We start from the raw sequence: 10,017 nt of genomic DNA, 5'->3' as shown, positions 1-10,017 counted from the left end.
TGACAGAGGGAGAGAAACGTTATCCACTTTCTCCATGCGGTGTATAATTTGATATCATGTCTCCTCTTAGCTTTTCTCCAAACGAAAAAGTCCTTTCTCCGCAGGGGAGTCGCTCCACACCCTCCATCATTTTGGTGACCAATTTCCAACTCCAGAATACAGAGGTGCCTTGGTTCTCAAGCTTAATCCGTTCCGGAAGTCCGTTCCAAAACCAAAGCGTTCCAAAACCAAGGCGCACTTTCCCATAGAAAGTCATGCAAAGCGGATCAATCCGTTCCAGACTTTTAAAAACAACCCCTAAAACAGCAATTTAACATGAATTATACTATCTAACGACCTTGTCTATCTTCTCTTTTGAGATCCTTCCAATTTCTCCCATTGTTTTGGATATATTGTAATACTCCAATAATTTGGCAAGCCACTCTGTTTTTGTTGGTATAATACCGCTTTTCCAATAGACAAGGACTGGAAGGTGTTTAAAGGATACTTGCAAAATTATATTGAAAAATCAGAACTATTAGAATAAACAAGTTCTGTTACAAATACTGAAATACTAAATAAGATGGATAACAACGTGTAACAGAAAAAGAAGCAGAAAATTGCTTTAAAAGTATGTGAAAGAAAGTAATAGAAGTGGAAAGAAATTGCAATTGAGTGGCGCTGTGGGTAAAAGCCTCAGCGCCTAGGGCTTGCCGATCGAAAGGTCGGCGGTTCGAATCCCCGCGGCGGGGTGCGCTCCCGTCGTTCGGTCCCAGCGCCTGCCAACCTAGCAGTTCGAAAGCACCCCCGGGTGCAAGTAGATAAATAGGGACCACTTACTAGCGGGAAGGTAAACGGCGTTCCCTGTGCTGCGCTGGCTCGCCAGATGCAGCTTGTCACGCTGGCCACGTGACCCGGAAGTGTCTGCGGACAGCGCTGGCCCCCGGCCTCTTGAGTGAGATGGGCGCACAACCCTAGAGTCTGGCAAGACTGGCCCGTACGGGCAGGGGTACCTTTACCTTTTTAGATTGGAAGTTTATCACAAGGGTGGGGTGAGGTGGTGGGAAAATGAAATATTTGTGGGATTGAGTGTGGGTATGTATGAATATTTTTAAGGATTGTATGAAATGTATGTTTGTATATTCGTAACATGTATGCATTAATGTTGAATTATTTTACTAATAAAAATTTAATATTAAAAAAAAGAATTATACTATCTAACGAGACCACTGATCCATAAAATGAAAGCAATAATCAATATACAGTGCTGTAAAATAAATAAGACAGTATTGTAGATGCTGAAAATTAAAATATTTTTTTTCCTTTTCTTTCTCTGATTATAGTCATTGTTTGGAGGAGGGGACTTTTATCCATTTCCGCAGTCACACAATCAATCAATCAATCAGCTGAACTGGGTTCCACACAGTCACAAGAACAAATGAACCGAAAAAGCCTCAGAAACAAAAACGCAAAATCAATAGCAAAACCAAAAGCTGCAAATACAGTATGATTTCCGAGGGATCCATGCCGTGGAATTTCCCGATCCTTTCTTCCCTGGGGATCCCCGGCGTGGCATTGGTCTGGGCCAGTGACGTCACGGGGGTTCCCTCGGTCCGCGCGCGGGGGCGCCCCTCGGCGGAGGGGGCGTGGGAGGAAGAGGCGGAGGAAAGAGGGGGCGGGCCGCGGGTCCCCTCGCTCCGCCTCCCCCGCGCCCGCCTTCGCTTTCGTTTTGCCGCCGGCTGCTCCCGCGGATCCGCCCGCAGCAGCGCCTGCCGCCTCGCCGGGGAGGTCAGTGTCGCGCACGGCCGGGGCGCGCACCCAGATCCCCTTCCAGGGGGCACAGAGCGGGGGGGAAACCCCCTTTACCCCCTAAGGGGGCGAGGAGGGAGGGAGGGAGGGGGGTCCGCAGCAGGGGGTGGGAAGCTTCGAGGGTGCTCTTTCTGTCAATCACGGGGCGCGTTGGGGTGCGGTTGCGCGCGATCCTCCCGAACGGGATGCGCATTTTGCGCGCGCGCGCAAGGAAGGAAGGAGCCGCGTGCGTGCTGCTCCTGCGGGCTGGGAAGCTGCGCTTCTCCCGGGATCTCTGCGGCGGGTCTTACTTCCGTGCAAAGTTGCTTTTTCAGCTCCCACTAAAATCCCATTAAAAGGGTCTTCACTTTAACCGGATCTTTCTGTTATTATTTTTAAGCTCCCCTTTCCAAAGTTTTTCGCCCCCTTCCACGCTCCCCCCGAATCTTCTCCTTTGAGGGCAGGTCTTCTCGGCCCCGATCCCCGCCGCAGACCCGCCTTTGCCCCTGGTTCCTTACTTTCCACCAAGTAGCCACCACCCCTGGCCTACCTTACAGGGCGGTTGTGAGCAAACCCACCGCCAAAGCCCCGAGGTGCCCCTTTCGGCGAGGTTTGCAACGCGGAACGCGCTTACTCGGGAGCAAAAGCCTCGCTGAGCACAACGGGGCTTACTTCCGAGTAAACTGCTTAAGAGTAGGATTGCGCTGCAGTCTGTTCTTTTGGAGCGCCTGGGGGTTTGAGAGACCATAATTTTGTGGGGTGTCTGAATTTCAGATTTGGGGGTACCCTTTGCCCAGGGGTCCTCTGCAAGAGTGGGGGGCAGAGAGGCTGCCAGGCTGCGTCTCAGGCAAGGGCTTGCTTATTTCTGTCCTTCACTTTGTCCATGCTCAGAGGCTATTTGGAGAGGAAATCGCCTGGCGAGGAATGGGGCCATGCAGGAGTCAAGGTCATAGTTTGGGGCTGCCTTGGACTCTCACCCTTGGCCCCCAGCCAGCCAGTTTACCAAACATGCCATTCTACCTCCGGAAATAATATTTGTCACTTAAAAAGACCCACTTAAAAAAACCAAGGCTTTGATGAAATGGCATCAGCCTAGCGGAGCAGAATTTGTGTTTATATTTCCTGTTTTTCACCCCTTTTGTGGTGCAGTTAAGAAATTTGAGACTCTGGTTAGAATCGGGCCCTATATTGGCCACTGACTTCTTAGAGACCAACTAAGTTTGTTATTGATATGAGCTTTCGTGTGCATGCAGACTTCTTCAGATACACTGAAACAGAAGTTGCCAGATCCCTCTATATAGTGAGAAGGTGGGGAGGGGTATTACTCAGAAGGGTGGTGGGAATGGATGACTGGCTGATAGGTGTGGTAAACCTGTTGATGACTGTTAACGACTGCAATTGGTCTTACAGGAAAAAGCAAGGGGTGAGATGGCTAAAAATAGCTATATCATGTATAATGAGATATGAATCCAATGTCTCTATTCAGACTAGGTCTCTCCATGGTTTGTTCAGGGAAGCTTTTAATCTGTGATATTTTAGTGTATTTTTGGTTTCTATGGAAGCCGCCCAGAGTGGCTGGGGAAACCCAGCCAGATGGGCGGGGTACAAATAATAAATTATTATTATTATTATTATTATTATTATTATTATTATTATTATTATTAAGTTTGGTAGGTAAAGGTTAAGGGACCCCTGACCATTAGGTCCAGTCATGGATGACTCTGGGGTTGCGGCACTCATCTCGCTTTACTGGCTGAGGGAGCCGGCGTACAGCTTCTGAGTCATGTGGCCAGCATGACTAAGCCGCTTCTGGCGAACCAGAGCAGCGCACGGAAACGCCGTTTACCTTCCCGCCGGAGCGGTACCTATTTATCTACTTGCACTTTGACGTGCTTTCGAACTGCTAGGTTGGCAGGAGCAAGGACCGAGCAATGGGAGCTCACCCCGTTGTGGGGATTCGAACCGCCGACCTTCTGATCGGCAAGTCCTAGCTCTGTGGTTTAACCCACAGCGCCACCCGTGCCCATTAAGTTTGGTAATAAGCTGCAATTCAGCAACTTCTCTTTCCAGTCTATTTCTGAAATTCTTTTGTAATAAGACAGCTACTTTGAGACCTTGTATAGAATGTCCTGGGAGACTGAAGTGTTCTCCTACTGGTTTCTCTGTCTTGTGATTCCTGATATCAGATTTATGTCCATTTATCCTTTGGCGTAGGGTTTGGCCTGTTTGTCCAATATAGAGAGCTGAAGGGCACTGATGCCATACACAATGTTAGAAGATGAGCAATTAAATAGTCCTGAGATGGTATGTTTGATGTTGTTGGGGCCAGTGATGGTGTTTTCCAGGTGTATGTGGCAGCAAAGTTGGCATCTGGGTTTATTGCAGCCTCTGATACCAGTGTCCGTGTTAAGTCTGGTTGTTGTATTATTGTGGGTGAGGAGTTGTTTAAGATGGGTCTGTAGGCAATGAAAGGTCTTCCTCCCAGAGCTTAAGAGAACTGTCATTGTCTAGGAGAGGCTGTAGATCTCTGAGGATGCGTTGAACTGTTTTAACTTGGGAGCTGTATGTGATTACTAGTGGTGTTCTGTTATTTTTTGGGGGGGGTCTTTCTTGCAGCAAGTTCTCTCTGGGTATCAGTCTGGCTCTGTTGTTTAACTTTACCAGGTGGATATTTTAGTTCTAGAAAGGTTTGCTGTAGATCTCTTAGGTGAGAGTCTCTGTCTGTAGAGTTGGAACAGATGCGGCTGTAACATAGGGCCTGGCTATATACAATGGATTGTTTGGTATGTTTGGGATGGTAGCTAGAAGCATGTAGATATGTTTGTCGGTCAGTTGTTGTTGTTGTTTAGTCGTTTAGTCGTGTCCGACTCTTTGTGACCCCCTGGACCAGAGCACGCCAGGCACTCCTGTCTTCCACTGCCTCCCGCAGTTTGGTCAAACTCATGCTGGTAGCTTCAAGAACACTGTCCAACCATCTTGTCCTCTGTCGTCCCCTTCTCCTTGTGCCCTCCATCTTTCCCAACATCAGGGTCTTTCCCAAGGAGTCTTCTCTTCTCATGAGGTGGCCAAAGTCTTGGAGCCTCAGCTTCAGGATCTGTCCTTCCAGTGAGCACTCAGGGCTGATTTCCTTAAGAATGGAGAGGTTTGATCTTCTTGCAGTCCATGGGACTCTCAAGAGTCAGTTGGTTTATGGTATAAGGTGGTGTCTATACGCCCATCCTGCATTTTTATAGTAGTGTCCAAAAAATGTGTTTCTTGCATAAAAGGTAAAGGGACCCCTGACCATTAAGTCCAGTCGTGGCTGACTCTGGGGTTGCGGCGCTCATCTTGCATTATTGGCCGAGGGAGCCGGCATACAGCTTCTGGGTCATGTGGCCAGCATGACTAAGCCGCTTCTGGCGAACCAGAGCAGCGCACAGAAACGCCGTTTACCTTCCCGCCAGAGTGGTACCTATTTATCTACGTGCACTTTGACGTGATTTCGAACTGCTAGGTAGGCAGGAGCAGGGACCGAGCAATGGGAGCTCACCCCGTCATGGGGATTCGAACCGCCGACCTTCTGATCGGCAAGTCATAGGCTCTGTGGTTTAACCCACAGTGCCACCCACGCCCCATTTTTATAGTAGTGTCCAAAAAATGTATTTCTTGCATAGATTGGTTCATTGTTAGGTTGATGGTGGGGTGAAAGTCATTGAATGTCTGGTGGAAGGTGTCCAGGGTCTGTTGACCATGTGTCCAGATAATAAAAATAGCGTCAATGTATTGCAGGTGTTTTCCTGCCACCCCCGCCCCCCCACTACTCCTTCTCCTGAAGGGGGTGCCTGGACTTGTGCCCTGGAGTTCTGCTCCAATGGGACCAGAACCCAATCCTTTCATGTTAAACAAAAAGCCGTACTCAAGGTGCACCTTGCAGAAAGCTTGCTATCTGACCCCCCCCCCAGTGAAGCAAAACCAGCTTCTTATGTGTGGCACTGCAAAGGGGGTCATTGGAAAAGGATCTGAAAGTAAAAGTTGCAATATCTGTGCCTTATGTTATGCAAATCAATGGTGCAACCACATTTGGAATCCTATGAATGGTTCTGGTCGCCTCGACTCAAAAAGGATATTGTAGAGTTGGAAAAGCTTCAGGCCCAGGCAACGAAGGTGATGGAGCGACCATGAAGCAGCGTTTATAACTGGAGTTGTACGCTGCTTGGATATATTTTCCCCCGAGCAAGAGGCATGCACCTTTCCCAAGAAATAAATAAGTGATTGCATGTGTGAGAGCAGTCAAACTTCAGAGTGCCTCTTATTGCTCAATCAATAAATACCAGGAACTTCATGGTGTATATTTCTTTCTGCCAAAGTTCAAAGTTTATAAAAGCTTCTGGGTTGGTTGGCGAAAGGTGTTAGGTAATTTGGGTGTGTGTATGTGAAGATAAACATTTGATTTCCCAAGCATATGTATATTAAAAAAAACAAATCTACAAAAGAGCCCAAACAAGTAATTTAAGGCAAAGCAGAATGGGTGGCAGTGGGCTGTAAAACTGTCAGGTACACAAATTTTGGTTGAATCTGCTCGTAATTTTTTTATCTGTGAAAATGAGCAAAACAGGAAGAGCAAAAAGATGGGCTTCCTTTTTTTGAAGAAAGAAAGAAAGAAAGAAAGAAAGAAAGAAAGAAAGAAAGAAAAGAAAAGTGATACAAAACTTACCAAGTGACATTTTCTTGTATCTGTTTGGGTTCTCTTGGCCAAGGAGTGCTGTGTCAGCATGAGGGTTACACAAAACACTTCCCAGAGCAGTGGCGACCTGTGTAGCACACAGGCTGCAGTTTATCAGTAGATGTTCAGTGTGTCCTGTTACTTGGGGGAAATTTGTGTGTGTGTGTTTTGGGACTCTTTCATAACCAAGGAATAGTTTCTGCGATTCTTTTTTCCTCTGCTTCTTGAGGATTTGTTTGCAGGGAGCGGATCATATGACTTATGGCTTGGAGTTGCCAAGGGACCAGGAAAAGAGCAGCTGGCATGTTCATCTGCTCTTATAACAGCAGCTTAATTGGAAAGATTAGCAGGCTAAGCTTCACCTGTTATGAACACAATCGCATTCACCTGCTGGTGGTTACATATCCGGTTACTACCAAGAAAGCACAGGAGCAGGGTCCAGTGAATAAGTTTCCCCCCCAATTTTTTAATAATAATAATAATAATAATAATTTTTAGTTATACCCCGCCCTCCCCAGCCAAGGCCGGGCTCAGGGCGGCTAGGTAAGGTAAAGGTACCCCTGCCCGTACGGGCCAGTCGTGTCCGACTCTGGGGTTGCGTGCTCTTCTCACTCTAGAGGCCGTGAGCCGGCGCCGTCCGAAGACACTTCCGGGTCACGTGGCCAGCGTGACAAAGCTGCATCTGGCGAGCCAGCACCAGCGCAGCACACGGAAACACCGTTTACCTTCCCGCTATAAAGCGGTACCTATTTATCTACTTGCACTTTGATGTGCTTTCGAACTGCTAGGTGGGCAGGAGCAGGGGCCGAACAACGGGAGCTCACCTTGTCGCAGGGATTCGAACCGCCGACCATACGATCGGCAAGTCCTAGGCACTGTGGTTTTACCCACAGCGCCACCCGCGTCCCAGGGCGGCTAGCAAGCAATAATAAAAACAAGTTGAATGAATACAACTTAAAAACAAGATTAAAATAGAACAATTAAAATATTAAAATGCAGCCTCATTGCAGGAGGAGAAAGGAAAAGAAAAAAGAAAGACGGGGAGGGAATCAAATTGGCTCCAAGCCAAAGGCCAGGCGGAACAACTCTGTCTTACAGGCCCTGCGGAAAGAAATCTGATCCTGCAGGGCCCTGGTCTCATGAGGCAGAGCGTTCCACCAGGCCGGGGCCAGTGTTGAAAAGGCCCTGGCTCTGGTTGAGGCTAATCTGACTTCCTTAGGGCCCGGGACCTCTAGGGTGTTGCTATTTATGGACCTTGAGGCTCTCTGTGGGGCAGACTGGGAGAGGCGGTCCCATAAGTACGAGGGTCCTAGGCCGTGATTTTCACAAATTTATAAACAAACAAACAAACATACATACATAAATCATAATCTTATTAAAACTAATCTTATTAACATTGTTAAGTGACTTCCTCGTATCCTCCTAGTTGAATTTCAGTAAATGTCATTTTAACGGTTTTCCAAATCCAAATTCTTATATAATTAACTTGATTGCTTAACCTATTTTTTTCATATTCATTCAGCATTAAACATATTAATTCATCATATTACATATTTAAATCCTAAGCCTATCTGGCAAATGTAAGCTTTTTCCAATTAATTTAACTTAACATATTTAACTAAATAGTCGTTAAATTTCGTCCATTCTTCCTGATACTCCTCCTCCTTCTGGTCACGGACTCTTCCGGTCAGGTCGGCTAGCTCCGAGAAATCCATCATCTTCATCTGCCATTCTTCCACAGTTGGTACTTCTTGCAATTTCCACTTCTTAGCTAGTAAGATTTGCGCAGCAGTTGTGGCATTCAAAAATAATTTAACATCTTTCTTGGGCAATTCCATACCTGTTACTCCAAGAAGAAAGGCCTCTGGTTCCTTTATAAATGTCTATTTCAACATTTTTTCCAATTCATTATAAATCTTTTCCCAGAAGTCTTTCACCTTGGGGCAGGTCCACCACATGTGATAAAAGGTACCTTCTTTTTCTTTACATTTCCAACATAGGCTATCACAGTTATGATAGATCTTTGCTAGTTTAACAGGAGTCAAGTATCATCTACAGTGGTACCTCGCAAGACGAAATTAATTCGTTCCGCGAGTCTTTTCGTCTTGCAAGTCTTTTCGTCTTGCGAAGCACGGTCAAGTTGCAACTGCACCTCTTCAAGCGGTTTTAAGAAAAAGGAAACAAACTCGCAAGACGTTTTTGTCTTGCAAAGCAAGCCCATAGGGAAATTCGTCCTGCGAAGCAACTCAAAAAACGAAAAACTCTTTCGTCTTGCGAGTTTTTCGTCTTCCGAGGCATTTGTCTTGCGAGGTACCACTGTATACATCATTTTCATCATATTTTCCTTTACCATTGTACATGCAGTAAACTTGACCCCTTTCTTCCACAATCTTTCCCAATCCTCAAACATTATGTCCTACGTCTCTTGCCCAATCAGGGCCCAGTGAATAAGTTGGCAACCCACAGAGGGGTTTCCAAATGCCCAAGTCATCCACGAGTGTGCACTTATGCGCACATAGAGAGGCTCATGGCAAAGGGCACAGCCTCTGGCATCTGTTCCTGAAGATCTAGGATGCTCCCTGGGAATGTAAAAAGGTGAAATGCTTCTGGGAGATGATATATAATGAGTTGAAAAAAATGTTGAAATATACATTTATAAAGAAACCAGAAGCATTTTTATTGGGCATTGTGGGGAGTGACATAAATAGAAAGGAATGTAAGCTCTTTTTATATGCAATAACAGCAGCTAGAATATTATTGGCCCAAAAATGGAAGCAAGAAGAGTTACCGGCGATTGAAGAATGGAGGATGAAGTTAATGGACTATGCAGAATTAGATAAACTAACAGGAAGGATTCGAAACCGGCGAGACCAGAAATTCACGGAAGACTGGAGTAAATTTACGGACAATTTGAAAAGTAATTGTGAAGAACAGAGGACGTTTGTAGGGTTGCAAGAAGTTTTGTGAGTAGTATTATTAGAAATATTGTAAAAATGGACAAGGGGGAGGATGATTTGTTAAGAGACGTAAAGGCAATATAAAGTTAAGAAATGCATAAGAAGTGGTGAAAACGGTGGATCATCAGAGGTGCTGATGGAAGTCTAAATAGATTGTATAAGTGATAAGTTTTGTGGTACATTTTATAATTTATATGTTAAAATTAATTAAAAAAATTATAAAAAAAAGATCTAGGATGCTCCCAAGAAGTAAGGAAGCAGAGAGTCCCACAAGCTCCCAGTTTATTTACTGTGTTGATATTGCACCCTTTTCTCCAAGGAGCTAAAGGTGGTGTTTAGGGTTCTCCCTGCCCCCACAACAACCCTGTGAGGTAGGTTAGGCTGAGTGACTGGCCCAAGGTCACCTGGTGAACTTCATGGCTGAGTGGGGATTCGAACCCAGTGCCTCCCAAGTCCTCGTCTGACACACTACCACCACAGTGGCCCTCTGGTGTCTCTGCCTGGGTAGTCCTTTACATAATATGCAGCCAGACATCATGCCCAAATCCTCAGCTGGATAGAGCATGGTGCTTATAATGACAAGGTTGCAGG

General features: G+C 46.1%; 1 protein-coding gene across 2 annotated transcripts in view; it reads left to right on the top strand.

Moving 5' to 3' along the window:
- Positions 1-1,674: 1,674 nt before the first annotated feature.
- RBCK1 (RANBP2-type and C3HC4-type zinc finger containing 1) overlaps positions 1,675-10,017 on the top strand; it is a 33,591-nt gene continuing 25,248 nt past the window's right edge. For both annotated transcript variants that reach the window (XM_053394627.1, XM_053394625.1), the window contains exon 1: positions 1,675-1,767. The gene's annotated coding sequence lies outside the window, so the exon portion shown is untranslated. The remainder of the gene's footprint in view (positions 1,768-10,017) is intronic.

Source organism: Podarcis raffonei, chromosome 6 (assembly GCF_027172205.1).
Source record: "Podarcis raffonei isolate rPodRaf1 chromosome 6, rPodRaf1.pri, whole genome shotgun sequence".
Taxonomy (NCBI): domain Eukaryota; kingdom Metazoa; phylum Chordata; class Lepidosauria; order Squamata; family Lacertidae; genus Podarcis; species Podarcis raffonei.
Note: the sequence above shows the minus strand (reverse complement) of the source record. Positions and strands in the feature narration are given on the sequence as shown.